General features: G+C 33.5%; 1 long non-coding RNA gene across 1 annotated transcript; it reads right to left on the bottom strand.

Annotated features, from left to right (window-relative positions):
- Positions 1-2,085: 2,085 nt before the first annotated feature.
- LOC123523084 (uncharacterized) lies at positions 2,086-8,739 on the bottom strand. The gene is made up of 6 exons (XR_008369346.1): positions 8,535-8,739; positions 6,593-6,712; positions 6,039-6,147; positions 5,044-5,185; positions 4,493-4,636; positions 2,086-2,224 (listed from the first exon to the last, which is right to left on the bottom strand). It is a non-coding gene; the product is annotated as an uncharacterized LOC123523084 (long non-coding RNA).
- Positions 8,740-24,653: the final 15,914 nt, after the last annotated feature.

The following is a 24,653-nucleotide window of genomic DNA, read 5'->3' on the forward strand; positions in this document are numbered from 1 at the left end:
TAAAGGGTAAGGACTAAGGGATCATTCAACACAATAGTATTTAAAGGCCTAGATCCACTACTATATAAGTGTCCCCCCGCAATCCAATGAACAACTCCCATCTTATCTGCTGCTTATCAGCGATTATGTAACAGTAGCTGATTAAAGGGCAATTAGCTCAGCAGGGTCCCAACTAGACCATGAAGATGTGTGCAGTGGAGTTGAAAGAAATTAATTTTCCTTCAATGTGGAATACCGGTAATAATAATAATTACTATTATTTTGATATTATATAGATAAAAATAATAATATAACATTACAAATAAAATAATAAAAGATATAGTAATATTATCACAAATGATAATGATAATAAAACACAGTTATAGTGAAAACTCAATGGTTTCTTTGTGTTGACAAACAATATTTTCCAATATCATAATTATTATGAAATTCATATTGATGAAGGTGATCCTTATATTTATTTAGAATATTTACAAAAAGAACGGGAAAATGGGTTTTCTCGTATTTATGCAAACACCATTATTTGAATATAATATACTGGATAAATCAAATTACTGTGTTCCATCTATACTGAATTTTCAACTTCAGTAAGTTGCAAAAAGTATACTTTTTTCATGCTTTATTTTGTAACACTGAAATGCACATTCGGTTTTAATCTTAGACAAATGTTATATACAGTATTCTGCAAGCATAAAACAAAACTTTTAGATAAGTGAAAGTCACATTTTTCTGCAATATCACACGTCTCCAGACAGAATTTGAAAAAAATAAAAACCTGCTTTTTTCCTAAAATAAAGTTTCTTATTATTTAATTATTGTGTTTGACCAACAGATATTTTTCTTTACATAAAAATGCCAACAAATAGGTATAACTTTAAAAGTTATCAATATTTATGTTTCCCCTTCTCACTAATTGATACATCTGTAAGGTAGACTGATCTCCAATAAACAATGATCCTTGTTTATTGGAACCATACTGTGATAGTCATTAGCCCCAAACTGTGCTGGTGAAGATAGAAATCCCTTGGCCCACTGCCAAGATCTAGGCCTTTAATTAAAAATTTCTATCACTGTTAAGATGAAAACAAACACATTGCAAAGGGTGAATAGATGTATTCGGACCGCGAACACGTATTTATCGTAAATAAATGTAAATGAATGATAATGGACTAATACCTAAACAAAAGTTCTGTACAAATTCTGCAAGAATTAATTGTTTGGAAGGTATAACTTAGACGAATGGATAAATCTTTAGCTTTCATTAAGAACGACAACCTCAATTGAAGAACTACAATACTTTTATTTCAGTCAATTTATTATTTTTTTCATGAACGAACCCGTGATAATAATTTGTCGATATTTCATGACCTCTTAACATGAACATCCAGCAAAAACAATACTGTACATGAACGAGTGTCTGGGGACTTTATGTCAAAAAAACGCACACATAAACATTTTTACATTTTGAAAATGTATGTCTGTTAGATTTCATTACAAGTTTAACGGATGTTTCTTTTTCTGTTAACTTTTTTTTTTCAGACTGACTTCATTTTTTCTTTAATCTTTGTATTTCATGATGGACACGGAATTTGATGTTCTTCCAGTCACGAGAAAGCAACAGGCTCTCATTTTTCCTTGCTCGTTCGCATTCCTCCTTGTTAGGAACTCTTAAGCAACGCAGAGTTTTGGCGAATGACCTTCGCATGGTCGCTAACTGCTCCTCTGTTCAAGGAACGACCTTGATCTTTTTGCCTGTTTGTACTGGAAATTCTAATATATACAAGAAAAATGTTTCAGTTACTTTGTAAAAAAACACAAAAAAATCATAGTACAAGAATCATGAAGGATAAAAAGAAAGAAAAAAGAATAAAGAGAAAATAAATAAAGCTTTGAAATTAAAATGAATTAAATTTATCATATTCAACAAAGGGTTCTAATTACATTTAAGGTTTAGAAAGTACAAGTGGTAAAGAAGAAATATAAAGTTGTTAAGCCTTTACATTAATGTCTAATTTATTTGAATGGAAACTATTATTGACTGCAAAAAAATCATGCAGTGATTGTGTTAACACAATACCTGCTTTGCGTTTGGAAGCCGATGTTACACCACTGCTATTGTTCTCATGACCAATCGAACTACAGACCTTCCTTTGGTATTCACACGCTCTGCGTTCTACAGGAGACTGAACTGGCTCATCGTCGCAGTTTTCATTACAAGTCAAATCTGAATGTACATTAGACAAAAACAAAGTGAAATACCCGGTAATGATTGGAAAAAGAAACATGTTTTTTTGTTTGTTTTTAATTGTCCTACAAATGTTATTTAAAAGAAATTACTTCTGGAACAGTGAAGATTGAAATGGAAGTTCTTTTAGGCGAAAGATATATTGATAGAGTTGAACGCTCACTGACTTGGTGTCCACAGTGCGACTTAATGAAAACAGTGAGAGGAATTGTTCACATTTTTTATCATGTTATTTATGATACTTCATTGTTTGATATTTTTCAAATTATATTTATTTTACATATCTGTTGAAATTTATGTTTGTTTTCTCTTTCTGCAAACAGTCTCTAAACATTACATTGATGCGCTATTTGACAGTAACTATACTTTTAATGGAAATTACAACTATACATTTACTTATAATTGTAAATGTCGTATCTGTAAATATGTTAGGTCGTACTTATGTAATATCTAGAATCTGAATAAACATGTTAATGTTTTATTAACCCCCCGACTGCATTTAGTGTGTAGAATCTTAATTACATAATGACTACAAGATCAACTGCTTAGATTATTCCTGTTTTCATAATCAAAACATGTTAGGAATAACACGTGTAACCAGTTACACATCAGTTAGATTCCGATTGTTAAAAAAATCGATATTAACATTATATGATCTACAATTACATTTTAAATTTGGTGTCCACAAGGCTGATTGCTAATAGTTGAACGCTCACTGACTTGGTGTCCACAGTGCGACTTAATGAAAACAGTGAGGAGTAAATGTTCTCTATTTTTATCATGTGTTTTATCAAATATGATGTTTTATTGTTTGATATTGTTCAAATTACAATTTTACAGTTCTGTTGACATTTATGTTTGTTTTCTCTTTCTGTAATGTATGTTAGTCATTCGTTTAAACTGTCTCTAAACAGTACATTGATACGATGTTTGACAATAACTATACTTTTAGTGGGAATTACACAATGCATTTACTAAAAATTGTAACAGTCGTGTTTGTGAATACGTCAGGCTGTACTTACGTAATATGAAGAATATGTCTGAATAAAAATGTAAATGTTTAATTTAAACCCCCGACTGCATTTAGTGTGGAGAGTCTTAATTACACAATGACTACAAGATCAATTGCTTAGATTATTAATGTTTTCATATTCAAAACATGTCTGTAATAAATCACACGTCATTTAAATTCCATTTGGTAAAAAATAATCGATATTAACATTAAATTATCTACAATCACATATGTAATTTGGTGTCCACAAGGCAGATAGAATGATTTTTTGAGTTGTAACTTGGTGTCCACAATGCAGATTGATCGAGTTGAACGCTCACTGATTTGGTGTCCACAGTGTGACAAGAAAACACTGATGAGTAATGTTTAATTTTTTTATCATGTATTTTATTTATGATATGTAATTGCTTGATATTGTTCAGATTAGAATTTAACATATCTGTTGAAATTTATGTTGTTGTTTTTTTCGCTTCTGGCATTTACTGTTAGTAACTCGGTTAAACAGTCTCCTAACCATATATTTAATAATTGCTTTACAGTGACTATACTTTTGATGGGAATTACACAAATGCATTTACTGACAATTTGTAACTGTCGTATTTGTAAATATGTCATGTTGCATTTACGTAATAATTATTAATTATGAAGAATCTGAATAAACATGTTAATGTTTAATTTAAATCCCCTACTGTATTTCAAAACATGTCAGAAGTAACACGCGTAATAAATAACACATCATTTAAATTTCATTTGTTAAAAACTAATATTTATCAACATTAAATCATCTCTAATTACATATATGTTATTTGGTGTCCACTAGGCAGATATAATGATTTAGTGAGCAGTATCTTGGTGTTCACAATGCAGACTGATAGATTTGAACGCTCACTGACTTGGTGTCCACAGTGCGACAATAAAAACAGTGAGGAGTAAATGTCCACAATTTTTATCATGTATGTTATTTATGATGTTTTATTGTTAAATATTATTCAAATTAGATATATTTTACATATCTATTGATATGACATATCTATTGATATGAATGTTTTTTCTCTTTCTGAAATAACCGTTAGTTATTCGTTTAAACTGTCTCTTAGTCAGATATTGAATCGCTGCTTGACAGTAACTATACTTTTGATGGAGAATCTTAATTATATAAAGAGCGCAAAATCAACTGATTAGATAATTCCTGTTTTCATATTCATAACATGTAATAAATTACAGCAACAACTAACCTAGTCGCAAACAGTACAAGATAAGGAACACTATTCACACCAATGAATGTTATTCTTGAATTTCTCTGTTGTTTTTTGTCTGCATGATTTACTAGCCGTCCTAACGATGGTTGATACAGTTTTGGTTCCTCTGAGGCATCAATGCTACCAAAATTATGATAATAACAAAAATTAAAACGTACTGAACAGACAAATGTGTCAAACTAGTGCGATAAAGTCTTGAAGTTAATTCATTTATCTTAGATATACATTTATGAGACCAAATATAATCATGCAGATTTCAAATGGATGTTTTTAATTTTGAAAATGCATTTTTATTCACACGAGTATTTTCATGGATTAAAAGTTGCATTATACAAATAAGAGAAAGCATTAACATTAGTTTTCTTGAAGGAATCCGATTCACATTTATGTAGATGTTACACAGTACTGTCTTGCCTTTGATTACCTTATTCTAAAACAGACACAGATCCGCCTTTGCGTTTGATATCCAATTTTGTAGCTTGAATTTAAAGGCTTGTATCATTTAAAGGTTGAAATATTTTACATACCAGTACTTGACACCATTAAAGTCAAAGAAATATATGTAATTTGTATCTTTGTCCTTCACGTCGTCAGCTTTGGATAAAACGCCATGGTATTCCGCGAGGAATTTTCCATTTCTGATCATTTTTTTCGCAAAAACACCTCGACCTGAGACATAAAAAGTGAACATAGTGTATTTCATATACGTTTAAAATAAATTGTTTTACTTAGGCAGGTAGTGAAGAAATACTCCTATTCCTGTTTTATTTACTGCAATTTATAGCGGCGAAAGATGTAATCAATGATTCTTATATTATATCAAACTATAAAATGTTTTCAGAGTAGATTGTTTGTTGCAACGTCTTTTAATTAGTAGTTTTGATAAGCTGGATATTGTTATACATAATGATGCATTTGATTTACTGACCAGAGACCGATAAAATGGTCATTAAGCACAGCAGCTATCTAATTATCTCTGACAGATGCTTGCTGCCGTCTAGTTTATCTGTAGCAGTAGAATGGTTACTGCTAAACAATAGTATCACCTTTCACAAAAACAAAAATGTAGATTTGCACTTCGTTCATTATCAAATAAATGTCATATAAAAAGACATCTTAAAGACCATTTTCCTTGTAAATTATAAAGGATGTTCAGAAAGAAAAATAGAATACACTAAAAACGTGTTTTTAGATTACATCCTACGTTAATGAAATTTTAGCCTTAGCTTATCAGCAGTTACATGGGATTTATTGCTTTTTATTGATTACATGCTGATAAACTGGCTATCACCTCAATTACCATGAAGGCTGCGAGTAGTATCTACTCTCTGGGTCTGAGACAATCGAAATAAGGCATACTAAATCTTCGATCTAGCTCGTGCAGCATGAAAGAAAATGATGTTACAGAAAAAAAGGTGTTTTCGAAGATATCAATGTTTTACTATTTACTACTGTATCGTTATCAAGTAAACTACTATAGAATGAAAGAGCTATTTATAAAGGTTTTCATTAACTAGTTTACCTATAAAGTCGTTGATATATTTTTCGCATATATCTTCAGGATCATGTTGTCCTAAAACGAACCTCAGAGCTTCCTCGACCGGTTTTATCCTTTTCTCTGTTCGCTGAACCTTTGACATCAACAAATAACTCGTAATACATCTTAAGTCATTCGTCTTGCGTTTAATAATAAAGAATTAATAATCTGTGACTGAATGCACGATTTATCTATTTATCCCTATTCAAAACATATTTATTATAAAATAATGAACTCATTTACTACCACTGTCTGGAGTTGGTTGGCAGTCTCGTGTTTTATGTCATACAAGCAATGTACAAAACAAGATTTGAATGCGTGTTAGGTGTACATAATTTCTGTAGAATCGGATGGTTAAAGCCCAGTTCCGTTCCTTGACACTGCGACATACCTTCACTCCCATAATTATTGTTGTTCAAATAGTTATATTACTTTCAACTGTGTATACTCTTAGTATTTTCTTCAATACTTGAATGTAAAATTAGAAATTCATTTTACATTTGCTTGCTAAAGATGCATCATACTTATTGTAAAAATACCTGTTTTAGAAATTGAAATTCTTTTCCATTTATTAATATGACCGCAACATCGGGAAGAAGGGCCACACCGCTGACGACTTGTCCATCGAGAGTAACTGGTTTGAAACATCTGAGGAATGCCTGAAAATTATGTCGCATGAACAAGATAAGGAAGAAATTCCTCATGCATTTTTTGTCATTCTTTTTTTTTTCTCTTCTTTAATTTACTAGTTTTTTTCTCTCCTCGTCTTTTTACCACATTTTCCAATAATACTTACATTTATAATTAAAAAAAAAGAATACTGCAGATTAATTAAGAATGCACTTCCTTTTCAATATTAGAAAGAAATAACCTATTACTAATGTATTTGTTGTAGATGTACTGTATTTATTGGAAAATAAAAATATATTACAACAAAAAGAGAAAAATATCTAAATTGATGTTACATTAAAATACAACAACCACTGTTCTGCATTCGACAAATTGATGATTTGTTTTCATCAAGATACCCTTACAAGTAAAATCTGACCTCTAAGCCGTGACCTTATAGAAAAATGTGTATTTCTGCATGAAATGTATTTTATTGAAAAATGTTAGATCAAAAATTATAAGGAGAAAACTGCAATGTTAAATCTGGGGAATGATCAAGTGTTATAAGTAAAGAATATAGGATATTTCGATGCTTTTCTAAACTATATGTTGAATATGACCTTTTTAAAATAAAATCATATCAGCAGAATGTAAATACATCAATAAAAGAGGAATGTGTTTTTTTTCCCGATCAGGGTAATTTCATCTAGTACCCCTCACTTTGAAACGTTTATTATCATGATTGAAACAAAGTACCACTTGCTATTAATTCATAATCAATTACAAAAAAAAAGTATCACAAAATGGGGAAAATGTTCCCAGAGGGAATTCGAACCTATGACCCTTTCGAATATTGCTTCACTACCTCCGTCAAGCTAGCTTACGTAGGCTTAATTTTGAGAATTAAGATGAAAACAAAATCGTATGGTAAATAATTTAAAAAAAAAAAGATCCTTTATCATGAAATTACTTACTGAAGAATAATACCAACAGTCATTACAAACCATTATTTTGATAAGCATTTTTTTTTCTTTTAAGGTATTAGACACCTAATAGTTTTGTTGAAAATGTTATATTCTTAAAGTTAACCTTATTTCGCACTGTTTCATTAATTTAGGCAATTTTCATCGTGGCTATTTTCATAAATTTTGTGTATAAATATTACTTCCTCAAACTTTTATAGACACATTTTAAAGCGACGGTATATGGGGCCGTCTTATCAATATAGTAACTTTACGAGAAAATTGCGAAGTCTATTTCTCTTAAGTATGTTGTTGAGACGGGTCCAATGTACATAATGTATTCAGAAAATTCATTACTTCAATGTAATGGTAAATAATTGCAAAACACATTTTAAAACTTAATATAACTTTTTTTCTAGTGCGTCTACAGTAATAAGGATCTAATCAGACAGAAATCTGACTCCGGCGTTAAAAAATTAAAGATAGTCTTTTGAGACTGTTAAAAATGTTGCTTTCTATATTAGAAAAATAACCATGGGACTGCGCAATTTCTAATTTCTATTCCTGAAAAATATTATTTTTTTCCAGCTAAGTATTGCAAAGATTGCAATGCTCGATCTGGTATTTTATGTAAGTTAATGTTTATGACAATATGATTTTGCACCTATTTTGTTTTTAAAAAAGAAGATAAAATACGCCTTCAATTGTCAGTTTTGCTTAACGCAGGTTATGTGGAATGCCGCAATGATAACTTTATCAAAAAATCAATCATCTGTTAATAGCAGGCAGTGTGTCATCAAGAAAATGGTAATTAAAGCGCGCGCCTGTTATAGTCACAACTTGGTACTAGTATAGTAAAACAAATTTAACACTAGATCTGTATATTGTTGAAAACTGAGCAAAAATGTACCTGCTTCTCAGAATTAAACTCTATTTGAAAATGCGTCGGAATCGTGTCTTTAACTATTATATCACAGCCGTCAGCACTGAAGAATAAATCATTACATATTGATTCATTGACCGGTAAAGAAAAAACGCACAACAAATAACATCAAAACTTGATAACATTGTTTTGCCATATAACTATTTGCCATGCTTTAATTAATGATACTTAACTCGATTATATGAATAGAAATAATAATGTTCAACTACACGTGTAAAATAAATTATCTTCATTCGATATGTAGAATTCTAATATTAGTAATATAAATAGAAATAATAATGTTCAAATTCACATGTATAATACATTATATTGATTGAATTATCTTAATTAGACTACTACCTTCCAAACAGACAGTATGGATTCATTATTACATGTCCTTTAACAACCACTTTTCCAAGTAAAGCCTAGAAGTGAGAGAAAAACTATTTGAAATTATTTTTCCTTATCGCGTAAGACCGCAATATTTAAAAACTTACGATCAATAGCATATAAATCTTTCTCCATGATGAATCAGTTATGTTATCAAAACACTTTGAAATCAGAAATTGGTAGCATTGATTTGTTTAACAAAGTTCTTTAAACACATATCAAATACATATTTCTCAAATTAATTAAAGTAAGAAAAAATAAAAAACTATAAGTAACAAGCTATGAAGTAATAATAATTTACCTTTGCCATTGTCTTAACCGGCATGAGAAATATTCCGCATTGAATTAAACTTTCTCTGTTGACATAAATTAGGGACAGATGGGGTTCATAAAACATATTATCGCCTGTTTTATCAGAAATTACTGCAAATTGCCCTTCAGACTGCCTCGGTAGATATAATTGCTACACTGCGGTGTCAGGTTACCGCACGGATCTCTGTGTGAGCGAAACATAAAATTTACAAGTTTAATGCACCAGTCAAGGTGTGCGTTTCACTGGTCCATAACGTTGGTTGACAGTTCCTGATTTAAAGGGAAGGTAACCCCTCTCTGACTTGTCTGGAGGTGTGATCTTTGTGGACACCATGTTCCGGTGTCCACAACGAAAAATGTGTCCACAACGAAGGTCAAAATCATACAAATGTGTCCACAACGGTAGGAATATGAGGGCACAGTGTGCGCGCGTGTGTGTGTGTATCCGTGTGCGTGTGTGTGTGTGTGTGTGTGTGTGTTTCAATTCCATACTTTATTTTGCATAGACAATAAATCGTTCATCGCCAATACAATGTTTTTGCTGGCGGTACAACGAATTTACAATAAATTTTTACAAACGAGAATAAGTGTAACACTGAAATCTTGATTTCATAGTTGTTAGGAATGTTTTTTTTTAGGTCTTCTGAGATATAATTTATGTACTTAGGCATTTAAAATATGTTATCATCAATTATGAAGAAAGAAAGTAATTGCCCGACTGTGATTGTTATATCCTATGACTTTGAACCGGTGTCATCCTGGGCATAACTGGTGGAATTTAATTTGGTTTAATTATTTCATTTGTATTTTCTACACGTTGCGACCATGGAATGATTAGTAATTATACACATTTAAATATATCGTCGAGGTACCAGTTTCAGTGACCCTAAGAAAACCACTGGCAGAATTAGATAAATTCTTGGAGATGAACTAGTCTCATTTATGGATTACTATAGTCTAGCCTTTCCCCAATTCAGATGATGTAAAACAGAGTGGAAAATCTTTCAGCAAAAATATTTGGTATGTTTATCACAACCAGTCCTGATCTGCCTTTCGGGTTTTATGATTGACCTGTTTCAGTGACCCCTACCTTATTTCTAAACTAGTAAAGGTAGCCAGTAACTGGCCTTTCGTCAATGTTAACTTTCACAAACTGACCAACAAAACAAGTAAAAACAATGTTAGGCCTTGTTCATAATAAAGTACAGAGCAAATGGTTAAACTGGTTATGCGGCATAAAAATTCTATAAATTATAAGGGGATGGGTTTCAAAGGCTGGGCATTATATGCACATTTGTTGGTAATATTCAAACATATTGTGTCGTATTATGCAACAAGATGCGGTTTATCTCATTTGATAAAATATGGAAACACTAGCCACCTCATGTCAGCAGTATCAGAAGCAAAAGTTAGTTATCATTTTTCAGATTGGCTATAATTTCTGGTTAAAAGATATAAGCCAATCATGGATTTCAAAGCTGTATATTTCCTAAAATTAATTGTTGGACTGTTCTATCTGCATAAAAATCAGACAGAAAACAAGATAACATTTGCATCAAAATAGAAAATAAATCAAAATGTTCCTTATAACCAAAGATCTAGATCAGAATTTGACAGCATAAAAAAGGAATAAGAAAAATGTCTCATAATTGGGGTTACCATGTAAATAATAAAACCACCAAACTATCATTGTCAGCACAACATTTTCTTTGAGCGTATCGAATGCTGAAATATCACTATTAACAAACCTACTGTAATTAGTTGCCTAAAATATTGCAATTGTAAATGGCAGCAAATTTTCAGAAGGTCACTGAAACAGGTTAGTCACTGAAACAGGTCCTCCTACGATAACTGTAAGATATATCTATGACATCTCAAAATAACATAATAATTATTATTCAAGACAAATTACGTCTGCAATATTATACATCTTGGCAAAATGTCTGTTCAAAAGCATTTAGGCATGAAAATGTGAGTTTGCCGATCTTTTATGCAAGAACAGTGATAAAACACGTCTATTTTTAGAATATATTGGTGACCTGCTTCTGCAGACATTAATACACGAAAAATGTGTATCATCCGTATAGTATGTATTATACATAACCTTCTTGTCAGGATTTGGTGATCTGTGCGAAGCGTTAACAATGTTAGGGAGCTAGTTTGCACTGCCTGACTATGAGTAATCTTTACCTCGGAAACTAGCACTTCATTATTTTCTTGTTTATTCTTGTATGTAGTTTTTGTATATTTGTCACTGTATATACAAAATATACAAAAGCATGGTTACATACTATTTACACCTAAATCAAACATACACCACAACATAACTAAATTTGAGCTTTATCTCATATACGCATGTACTAGTATGTGTATATGTATAACGAACAAACTATCGCAAGTATTTCAATACTTATGCTCGGCCAGCACAAGCTTTAACCAGAAAACATTCAAAAAAAAAAAAAAAAAAAAAAAAAAAAAAAAGTAGTCCCCAAAACTCAGAATATATTCGAAACAATTCAACCAAACTGCAGAAATTTGAAAATCAGTATATAAAACTCTAAAACTCAATAGAACCCTTCAACTCAAACAAACAATCAAATTAAAACATAAAATTCACAAAAGAATCAATAAATCCAAGTGCCAACAAACAAAGTATCAACTTAAAAAGAAATCACAATTAAACAACAAAACAACCAGAATATTTGCCGAACAAATACAAATCACTTCAAATCAATGCCCCTCATCGATATGTGGGTTCGAGCCTCACTACAGGCGTTGAATTCTTCATGTGAGGAAGCCATTCAGCTCGCTTATGGAAGGTCGGTGGGTCTACCCAGGTGCCCGCTCGTGATGAAATAATGCACGGAAGGACATCTGGAATCTTCCTCCACCATCAAAGCTGGAAAGCCGCCATATAACCTACAATTGTGTCGGTGCGACATTAACCTCCCCCACCCCTCGCAAAAAAAAAAATAATCGCGTCACTGATTGTATTTAACTAAATTCAAAACTGGTAATATAACATCCGACTTCTCTCGTTAAAGCGCGAACAAAACGTATATTTAAACAGCTCCGTTATTTGGCCCATATACCACGCTCTCTCTCTATATACGGCAGCGATTGTTTTATCAGCGAGGTCAATATAGCGACATGTAAACTTGATAAACTTTTTTTCTGCTGTCCTTTTAGCTAATATGCAGTATATATTTGCAACACCCGGATTAGCGATTTTATTAACTTTAAATGTATTTAAAGTAAAATATAACGTTTGTATTGTTTTTAAGGAAAGATGGGAGTTGATTTAGAAACATACAGAGGAAGGATCGGAACGTATCAACATTCTCAAGGACTTGACGTGGTAACAATTGTGTGCACAATAAATTTCAGCAGAGGAATAAAAGTAACAGGAACCGTTGTTTTCATTGGTGTTTTGCTTCTGATAGCTGGCATCGAATCAAACCCAGGACCAACTGATTTAGGTATTGTCGTATGAATTTTGCGAAAACACAAACTGACATAGCTATTTTATTTTATTGTACTGATGCATTCCTTATTATACTATCAAAGCCGCAAACATGCCGCAACATACCCATTCATGGGATATTTCGCCGCTAGCCGCGACAGTGTTACGATTTATTTTATACTAGCTGGCAAATATATTCACAGAAGATTGTTCTTTTGGTAAAATATTCAAAGAATGTTAGCGTGATGAACTTTGATTTTATAAGATCAATTAATCTGTAACATTATCTATAAGGTGTAGTAGATATTTTGCTCAATGTGTAGAGGCAAAACTACTTATTAATTTATAAAACATTTATACTTCAAATGTACACGGTATTGCTATAGTGTTGGAGGAAGATATTCCATATTGAGATACGGCAGTAAATTTCTAAATAATGCATTTTGGTATTCGCCTGAATATACATGACGTATTTCACAAAACAGTTAAAGTTGCAGTGGTTTTAAACATAGATGATTAACTTAGAATAATGCAGCGCACTTTATAACGAAATAAATGTACCTTCGGTTTTGCAATGAGATCAAAAGGAGATGCAAACATATCTAAGTCTTTATGACGGTTTTCAGACTTTTACAGTACTTTTTCAGTTGGCATAATGACTTTGTTGCATGGAGTCAACAGACAAGTTATTTCTTGCCAGACGGGGATTTCCGGTATTTTTACCGGTGCTGAAAAAATCCATCTTACACACCCCGGGGTGTAAGATGACTCTCGTGCTTTAAATGACGTATTACGAACTACATTATGTAGAAGATATATGTAGTTATTTATATTTTATGTCGAAAAACGGAATAAAAATCCAATACCTTGACAGTTCCTCTAAGTTCCTGATAGTATATTTCTCGATTCAAAACATGCAATTTTATCAAAAACTCATAACGTTACGCTGGAACTGATAAAACAAAACCGGAACTAAACATTGCTATTTGTCTTTGAAACGTCATGACGTCTTTCCTGTTTACGGACGTTGATTTCCCGCGCTTTGTTTAAATACGCTGCAATAAGAAATATTTCTAAAAAGAAAGCCGCTTGACTGATTTTATTTTTATTATTATATCTTGATATCGGTATGCAAGAAAAAGATTCTGTCACTGGTTATATGTGCAGATGGGAATATCCGGCTCGGTAGGAACCTCGTTACCGCCTAAACAATTACCCGCGAGGCCGGAAATTCCCATCTGCACCTATAACCAGTGAAAGAATCTTATATTCCGTAAGGGGTGAATCGATCAGACAGATGATTCAAGAAATTGCTGTTATCAAACAAAGTTTTAAACAATAAAACATTAACTGTCTACGAGGGTCATTCAATTAATTATGCAACTGTCTAAATTCTTTTAAAGTCTGTTAGAAAAAAATCTGTATTAGAGGCAAATTTTATACAATGTAGTTGGACGTTTCTAAGTAAATACCTGTTACAAACATGAAGAAAATTCATTTTATGGTATTTTCAACTGGACTTTTTGGTGCAGCATATACTTGTCCAATTATTTAGAAAGTAGTATTTGATAAGAATTGCTTTAATCATTTCTGATAGCAATAATTGCAAATGGTATATTTATTTCCATATTTGTGTGATAACAGTGTGTTAGTTTACAGCCAACTAGACATAATCTTATAATATTATCAATATTATTAAAAATGCAGAAATTTTCTTGCTCGTTGTATAGCAAGGCAGTCGTGTTTAGAATTTCTCTAAAATTCTGCTCGTAAAACGACCCATCCATGATGAACCTATAAAGAAATTATTGTACTTCATAAATACAGAACAATATCATATAAAACGTTTTTATTTATTTTCTAGTTGAATGCAACGTGAGGCGTTTAGGGGCCACACATTTTGAATTTTTTCAGAGATGACGAAATATTAACATTTGTAACAGTTGGAATTTCTTATTAGTGTTGCCTGTTACTTAATAATTACTTGACAAAGTACTCGCATCCTCAATTTGAAAATAGTTTTTATCAAAATTATATGGGCTCCCTCGTGGACCATTAAATGTCACTAGAAAGGATTAACAGACATTCTTTACCTGCATAGCAACCTTAAACCTTTTCAAAAATTCAGAAGTACTTGTTAACAATCAAAGGAAATGCATTTTATCATTGCATTATCTAAGAGTGTAAAGAATTTATAGCTATTGTTGCATTATGTATTTAATGACCATTGTACTTAGGCATCTCTTGAAAATTGAGACATACACAAAGATGAATAAGAATACTTCCCAGAAGTACTGTGATAAAATAATTTCAGGTAAGCGTCCTTGTAATTGAAATGTGCGGAAATGTCTTTGTTGTTCCATCATGTTGACGTCATTTTGTTTTGAATTATACTTTTTGGGGTCGCAATACGTTTACGCAATACGTTTGGCCGCAATACGTTAATGCCACGGAACGCGCGTATATAAAAATGTGTTAAAACAGCACATGAGTTCGAGATCCCTCTGTTAACATACTTTTACTCTGTAATTAAAACACCGCCAAAAAGTGAAAAGAACAGCAGTTTTATGTTAGAAAGTGTGTTGTAGCGTTAAATTTTATATCTGGTCAGTATTGTTAATTTTATTCAGGCTATTTGACAAAAAATATAATTTATGTCTCCGACCCCCCCCCCCCCCCCCCCTCCCATCTCACACACACACCAACACCAGGCTATTTTTCTTTTACGTGGCTAAACGAACAATAGAAAGGACAAGGAGTAGCCGCATTAATACCCATATAATTATAGGAACGTCCGTCCGCTTCATTTTTGATCAATAATTGGAGAACCGTTTGACCTAGAAGCTTCATGTTTAATAGGATTGTAGGGCTAATAAATTAGATGACCCCTATAGGTTTTGGCGTCACTCCATCAAATGTCATTGTCACAGGATCTGAACATGAAAACCCATTTTCGATCATCCTGAGATCATGAGAACCACTTTACCCAGAATGTTGAAACTTCAATTTTGGTGATTGCATATGAACAGTAGATGACCCCAATCGATTTTGGGGTCAATCTATTATAGGTCAATGTCACAGGGACCTGAGCATGGAAAACCATATCTGATCAATAACATGGGTCACTTTATCGAAAGTCAAGATGACAGGGCACAGACCATGAAAAACTATCTCCGATCAATAACTTGAGAAACGTTTGACCCAGAAAGTACAAACTTCAAAGAGTCATAGGACGTACAGAGTAGATGAACTTTGTAGGTTTTGGTGTCACTGGATCAAAGCTTAAGGTCACAGGGTCCTGGGGTCCTTCCGCCCGTCACACTTATTTTCGATAAATAACTTGAGAACCATTTGACCTAGAACCATCACGATTCATAGGATGATAGGGCTTACGGAGTAGATGACCCCTATTGGTTTTGGAATTACATTATCAAAGGTCAAGTTCACAGGGGTCTGAAGATGGAAAACAATTTCCGATCAATAACTTAAATACCATTTGACCCAGAATGTTTAAACCTCATAGCATGATTTGACATGCAGAGTAGATGACTCCTAGTGATTTTTGGATCACTAGACCAAAGGTCAGTGTCACAGAGGCCACAACATGGAAACTGTCTCCTGTCAGTAACTTGAGAACCGTTTAACCCAGAACCTTCAAACGTCATAGGGTAATAGTGCCTACAGTGTAGATGACTCCTATTGTTTTTGTGGTTACTGGGGCAAAGGTCAATGTCACAGGGGCTTTAATCATGGAAAACAATTTCCGATCTATACCTTGAGAACCTCTTGAACCAGAATGTTTAAACTTCATAGGATACTTTGATATAAAAGGTAGATGACCCCTATTGATTATGGGTTTACTGGATCAAAGATCAAGGTCACAGGGGCCATAACATAGAAACCGTTTTCAATCCATAACTTGAGAACCACTAGACCTAGAATGTTGAAACTTCATGGGACGACTGGACATGCCGAGTAGATACTCCCTGTTGCAGCTAACCACAGGGGTCTATTTTTCCTTTCGCTCCTGCCCACTATTGACTTTTTGCCCGTTACTACTATGCTTTAGGGGAAACATGCGCTTTTGTACAAACACATCTAATAGTTATAATATTGATATGTGTAGCTGCGTATGTAATAGAAACGTTATTAAAACGTCATTGAGAAATATGCACTCGGTCTTTAGCGCAATGACATTGCACTCGTTACCTCGCGCAGAATCTATGCAGATCTGTCGATACAAAGCTAATAACCTATGAATACTGAACTACCTTAGCATGTGTGCATAATATGTTTTTCGGAAATATAACGGGTACAATTAATTTTGCAGGTTCGTGTACTTGTTCTTCTCGACCTACAAAAATAAAAGTGACCGGGTTACCAGAAAACATTGATAAAGAAGATCTCTGTAATCTCTTTGAAAACAAACGAAGGCAGGGCGGTGGAGATGTAAGAGATGCTCAAGTTTTTGAGAGCCAAAGAACAGCAATTATTGAATTTGAAAAGAGTGAAGGTAAGTGAAGCAGAGCATTCGTGATTTACCGCCGCATTTGACACGGAAAATAAAAAGATACATTTTGTTGTTGAGGATGTTAAAATGACTAAACGGTACATGTACCTATTATTTTATTAGTACATTGTTACAGTACATTTAATGGATGAAAATAAAATATCATACCATTGTCATTTTATCTTTTACAGCTGTTGAAATAGTTCTTAAAAAGAGACCTATTTCTATCAAGAAAACCAATGTCAGTGTGAATATTTTCCATTCATCTAATACTGTGGAAGTAACGAACATTCCAACAGACGTATCAGTCGAAAGTCTCAGAAAGTATTTCGAAGAACAAGCGTCTGAAGTGGACAGTATTACCTGCATCGTTAGGGAAACTGACGTTGCCTTCGTGACATTCAAAAATGAACAAAGTACGTTTTCTATTATATTTCTTTTAAACAGTTGGATAAAATGTACTATTGCATTTAGTTTAAACATATTTTATCCCCAGTTATACATATAAAAAATAAATACATACATCACATCATAGTTTGAACACGATAAGTAGGAAAGGGTAAGAATGAGAGACACATAGTTTATAGAATTATTGCATTTGATTAAACATTTGATATAGATTGTTCCGTGCAATATCGATGCGATCCTAAACTGTTACACGTACGTGCAGTGAACTTCTATGCATGTTAAAAAAAAGCTTGCATAATTTTTACAAATAAATTCCACCTTTTTGCCCGCTACACATAGCTAAAAGTACAACTTATATGATTTATGTTTTACAAGTGCATTTTAAGCGTGTACAATGAAATTGCACAAGCTGTCGTATTCTGAATTTCAACAACTCGGGAGTTTAAAAAAAAATACGAAATTTAGAAATGAAATGCTACTCGTATATGTGCACTTACAATAGCGCTGAAACGTACATTAAAATTGCACATTACATTTTCATTTCCTATCAAAATATGATGACAATGAGTCCATTATTTTTGACCCGTTAGTTACACTAGTCTAGCACTTTTTCCGACATAATGCACAAATCGGAACATAGGGTCTCCTCCATCATCAAAAGCTAGAAAGCCGCTATATGACTAAATTTGTGTCAGTGTCACGTCATTCTCAACATCCGTCTGTTTAATTATTGTCGCTCCACATTGGGAAAATGCTACATGTTTGCCTCAGTATGATGATTTTTGTGATTACAACCTTTCTCTAATCCTCTCAGTTAAATGTTACATTTACCCTACATATAGAGGTCCTTTGTTTGCTCGCGGGAATCGATCTCACTGAGTAAAGCATAAAATATTTTCAAAATATACGACGAAGTTATGATCTGGACAAAAATTAGCCGGACAGATGGATGGACGGACGCACGCACGTACACACGCTTGCATCCACTCACACACGAATATTTTCCTGTATCTATATGACATGAAAAATTTTGTTATTTAAAAGTCACATATCGTATCACTGTTGGACTCACCGATGAACTGAGTGATGTAGGGTGAGGGTCAGGTAAGTGGGGATAGAGTACAGGTTAACTTAGTAATATTTCGTTGGGGATAGACAAATACATCATAAGTTTTCATTACTTTCACCACTTATTATTTTAAATTTGATTAATACAATACAATCGTATTTCGTTATTCCGGAAGGCCAAACTTGATACGACGTTTCTTTTTCTTTTAATATCCTTTTTTGTGGGGTGGGGGTGGGGTAGGAGAAGTGATGATGTTCAGATAGGCGAAAAACGGAATGACACAGCGGCTATTTTTTATATATTACAATTTATTTTTTAGCAATTCTATCTTTATCATTTTGGAAGCGGGTTACGTTTATAGTAGTATAGTAATGAGACTGCGGAAGGCCGGTGAGTCATGCTAATTTTAAAATGCCAAAATGTCGTGCTCTCCAGAGAATATTTCTTGCACACGAGATAAGTTGTCGAGAGCACGAGATAAGATGTCGTGACCACGAGATAAGAAGTCGTGGGCGCGAAATAATTTAATCTTCAAAAACATAGATCATGTACTTAACATACCACCGTAGTATTAACATCCGCTTAAAAAGTTTTTAATCACAAATGTATGCCTACGTCTGAATTTTATTCATCAATGTAATAATAAGCGTGAACTGAAACTGGAATGATCAAAACTGCGACATCTCTAACGATCAACAAAATAAAGCATGAACTCTTACTTAAGTTACTAGCAAAGTTAAAGGTACATGTGTAAAATCTAAACATCTGTATACCAACACCTATCACTGCAAAGTATTATAATTTTAAAGGAAAACAAATAATTGTCAAACACTACTACATTTAAGACAAGGCAGTCTGAAAGACAGCTAAATCCCCCGCCACTGCTATGGATAGTGAAAGGGTAAACCTTTGATTTTAGGTGTGACCTTGACCTTGAACTGACATGGCTGACTCATGAATTCTGCACAACGTCTTGATGAGGTGATCATTTGACCCAAGTTTCATGAAAATCCTTCAAGGGGTTTAGGAGATACAGAGCTGAAACCTTTGACCTTCAGTTGTGACCTTGACCTTGAGTTGACATGGCTGACTCATGAGTTCTTGATGAGGTGATCATTTGACCCAAGTTTGATGAAAATCCATCAAGGGGTTTAGGAGACACAGAGTGGACACAAAATGGAAGGCTCAAACCTTCGACCCTTAGTTGTGACCTTGACCTTGAGCTGGCATGGTTGACTCATAATTTCTGCACATGGTTTTGATGAGGTAATCATTTTACCCAAGTTTTATAAAATTCCTTCAAGGGGTTTAGGAGATATAGAGCGGACACGAAATGGAAGGCTCAAACCTTTGACCTTCAGTTGTGACCTTGACCTTGAGCCGACATGGCTGACTCATAAGTTCTGCACATCGCCTTGATGAGGTGATCGTTTGACCCAAGTTTGATGAAAATCCTTCAAGGAGTTTAGGAGATATAGAGCGGACACAAAATGGAAGGCTCAAACCTTTGACCCTAAGTTGTGACCTTGACCTTGAGCCGGCATGACTGACTCATGGGTTCTGCACATTGTCTTGATGAGGTGATCATTTGACCCAAGTTTGATAAAATTCCTTCAAGGGGTTTAGGAGATATAGAGCGGACGCAAAATGGAAGGCTCAAACCTTTGACCTTGAGTTGTGACCTTGACCTTGAGCCGACAAGGCTGACTAATGGGTTCTGCACATCGTCTTGATGAGGTGATCATTTGACCCAAGTTTCATGAAAATCCTTCAAGGAGTTTAGAAGATATAGAGCGGACACAAAATGGAAGGCTCAAAACCTTTGACCCTAAGTTGTGACCTTGACCTTGAGCCGGCATGGCTGACTCATAGGTTCTGCACATCGTCTTGATGAGGTGATCATTTGACCCAAGTTTTATAAAATTCCTTCAAGGGGTTTATGAGATATAGAGCGGACACAAAATGGCAGGCTCAAACATTTGACCTTGAGTTGTGACCTTTACCTTGAACCGACAAGGCTGACTCATGGGTTCTGCACATCGTCTTGATGAGGTGATCATTTGATCCAAGTTTCATGAAAATCCTTCAAGGGGTTTAGGAGATATGGACCGGACACGATTTTGTTACGGACGGAAGGACGGACGGACGCAGACCATTCCTATAATCCCTCCGCCACGGCGGGGGATTAAAAAAAGATATGTTACCTGCGGAAAAGCCTTCCGGTAAGACATTGTCTTTATCACTACATTTGATTAACGCTGTTATGTCACATGATCGTGTGATCTCACTGTAGTCATGAGATTCTTCTTTTTGTTTGTTTGTCTTAGTTTTTTCAACAGTATTTCATTGATGCAACGGCGGGCAGTTGACCAATTCAGTTTCCCTGGTTTCTGTACCAGTACAAACATGTTCCCCGCTAAGTAACTGCCAACTTCCCCTCATGAATCAGAGGTGGAGGACGAATGATTTCAGACACTGTTTTTATCATATCGTCACGGAGAATGTACGCCTCGCTCAGGGCTCGAGCTCACGAACCCGCGATCCGCAGATCTGCGCTCTCGCTACTAATCGAAGCGGGCGGGCTCGAGATCCTTCTTTAACGCTCTTCAGCTTTTACATTCTTCAGTTATTAAAATTTTCAAACAATTTTCTTTTGGTAAAAAATGAAAAAAAATGGTACATTTATAAATGCCTACATGACAGCAAATTTTTGCCAGATTAAACAAGATCTGGAAAAAAATTGTTACAAAGTTCATTCATGAAATATTTTTATTATAAAACAATTAAGAATTGAGAAAAATAAAGTATATTCATGCCTTTTTAAGTATATAGAATATTCTTACGAAACGTTGTATCTAAAAACGCACTTTGACGTCACTTTTTGTTCGTCGGATAGGGGAAAAAATCAGTGATTGAAAAGAATACTAGATGGTAAAAGTTCTCATTTTTTAAAATTTTATCAAACATAATTTTATCTTGAATATATAAAATTTTGGCAAAAAAAAATTCGAGCCAGTTTCGCGTTAATTTAACGAGTGTGCGATTTTTTCAATAAAACTAAAATTTTGAGAATGTCGTTTTTCTTCATTTTTACCATCGTTTTGAAAACAGACGTGACAAATACTATCCAGCGCCGTAGATCTTTGTATAACACACATAAATATGTAAGTTTCATTTCCGTTAATTGATAAATGAACAAATGAGAGAAAATAAACCGACTTTTTATAGCTTGTTAACGTGGCGCCAAAACAGACGTGCATGATAATGTTAGCGACGTCATAGCTAAAACGTTCCACTAATAACCAAGAAAACAGCTACATATTCACGCCGGGGATAACTTCTACTTAAATATGATGTCAAAATCATATGTGGATTGTAAAAAATTACAAAGTGCTATTCCGCCTTAAGAAAATTCCTTTGGAAGTTGAATCTCTTGTACGCTAGCGGTTAATGGTAATTTGATACTGTATCTTTCTCACCGTGTCATAAATGAAAATATGATTATTTTCAAAACTTTGTTTTAATATCAAATGTACAGTGTACGTATGTGAAAAGTTATTTTTTATAAAGACAGTAGGGACGGGGGAGGGGGTGACAAATTTAAATGCTAAAAAGTCACTCATGTGACTGGGTAGTATATATTCTTGACTGTCATTTTCTTGGAAATTTACCGAGACATTATCAAAAAGCAGGTATGGGTATATACTTTCCTTAGTTATTTTTGTCTTCCACTTCCTGAAGACAATCAAATGGAGTACATGTTTGCAATTGAAAAGATATTGTAAACAGCGTAAAATAAAAACTAAAATCCTATGATAAATTACACATAGCAACATGAGAATTTAACGTATAATTTATAACCTATTTCCTCAGCTTTAATGCGGTGTATGTTTGAAGTGTGCCCCCTTTAAAATACCGGATAATATATCAACTTTATTTTATGCTAACTAATGAAATGCTGTATTCTATATTTTCATATTTCATTACTCACACTGTGAAAATATGAAATCTATATTTTCACACTGTGAGAGATATAGCTCCACCCACTCATTACATTGTGTATGAATTTTAAATTATTTTCTTAAAACAGGATGAAAATTGTAGTCGCACTTTGTTCTTTATAGTTTATTTCTCGATTCAAATTCTTTTACTTAAGGTATTGGACCCGTAATAGCGTACCTCCTTTTTGAAGAGTATTCAGTTCCTACTATAAACCTACTTTGACTGCAATTTTCAGGGGGCGTAGGTTCAAGCCCCACTGGGACCATTATTTTTTCTCCATATTTTCCTTTTTCTAGCAAGTTTTTACTTCTTTCAAGACTTATTATGGATGTATTGTACAAAATTGGAAAATTTTCATTTTATAAGCGATTTCTTGCTGTTCAAATTGAATTTACCTCTGAATCAGGAGGATAGAGTTAGACATCTTTAAAAATACTGAGTTACATGCGGTAAAAGTTCTCTATTTTGCCTTCATTCTTCAGATTACATATTGTGGAAGAAATGCAGGTAGGTTTTACTCTTGCCCCAAGGTTATTTTTGAATGAAGTGAACAAAATTCAAAACAGACCCACAGGATTCGACCTTAATTTTTCAATGTTGGAGTTAGAATTCTGTCTCATTAAATCTGTTTACTTGAGACACCCTAGAAAAAATGATATTTACAGTTTAATTTTGTACTTTATAATTGTTTAACAATAGTTTGATGTTTCTTTTATCAAAATTATTGCTGTAATGAATTTTCTGCAAACGTTTTAGATAGTGGCCATCACATTGAAATTTGTCTCTAATTGAGCTTGAGGAAATAACATGAATTATACAAAATTTACAAAAAACGGCACGGTAAAAATTTGCAGCACATTGCGAAACATGGTCAACTTTAAGAATATACCAAGAAAATACTATTTTTTAAACATTGCTATTAGGAGAATTTCATAACGTTATGCAGCAAAAAATAAAATAAAATGGAACTTTATGTTGTATGCGTCTTTATAACATCACAGCACGTCTGACGTCATGTCTGTTTACGCGCGTCTGTTTCCCGCGCTGATATAAAAAATAGTTGCAAAATGCACATTCTCAACGTAATTGAGCATAAAATGAAAAGAAAATTTGTTTGTTTTCGTGAATATAGAATATATCTTACCTCGAAGTGAGAAAGTATATAGTGTAGCTTTCTTAGAGACTTAAAGCGTAAACTGGAGTATGTACGTTTCTTTCATGACTTCACTCTTGTGACCAATTTTTGAAAATTATCTAAAACAGAAAAAGAAATATTTTATTGAAATTGGCACAATTGCACATTGTGGCATTTTACAAAGTTTATCTAAAGTGATGATTCTACAGTTTTAAGCAACAGTGACTGAGAAAAATGTTTAAACCTCTCTGGAAAAAAATTCGAATTATCCTGGCAAACAATACAGTCACTATTTATGGATTTACTAGCAGTGTGCATGTACTGCTTATATAGAATATTGCTCGCTTATTGAGCAGTCTTTATAATACATTTTGATTATTTATTCAATGAAAATCAAATGTACAAGCTAAACTCACAGTATGTGAACAAGAACAAATTTCTGGAAAATATTGAAAAATAAAACAAGACCAATAAAAATGTCTGTCGTCTATGACAAAAAAGCACGAAGCCTCGACAAACACATTTTATGAAAATGGCACCCTTTATTAGTCTTCTACCGGTTGAAAACCATTTTAGTGGACTATAGCAGTGCGCTTTTCCATCAAATGTTTCCCATGATAATACGACGTGCCATGAGCAAACTACTCTCCCCTAGCTTGTATATCAAGGTCACACTAGGCGGTCAAAGATCAACGGTTTGTTGTTTGTTTTTTCCTGTCCGGCCTATAGGTCAACAATCAATAAAGGGATTTTAATATCACTAGGCACATATGTACCCCATAGTTTAGTTTGAACTAATTTGTTTTAGCTCGATTGTG

The sequence above is a fragment of the Mercenaria mercenaria genome, unplaced genomic scaffold, assembly GCF_021730395.1.
Source record: "Mercenaria mercenaria strain notata unplaced genomic scaffold, MADL_Memer_1 contig_3826, whole genome shotgun sequence".
Classification (NCBI taxonomy): Eukaryota; Metazoa; Mollusca; class Bivalvia; order Venerida; family Veneridae; genus Mercenaria; species Mercenaria mercenaria.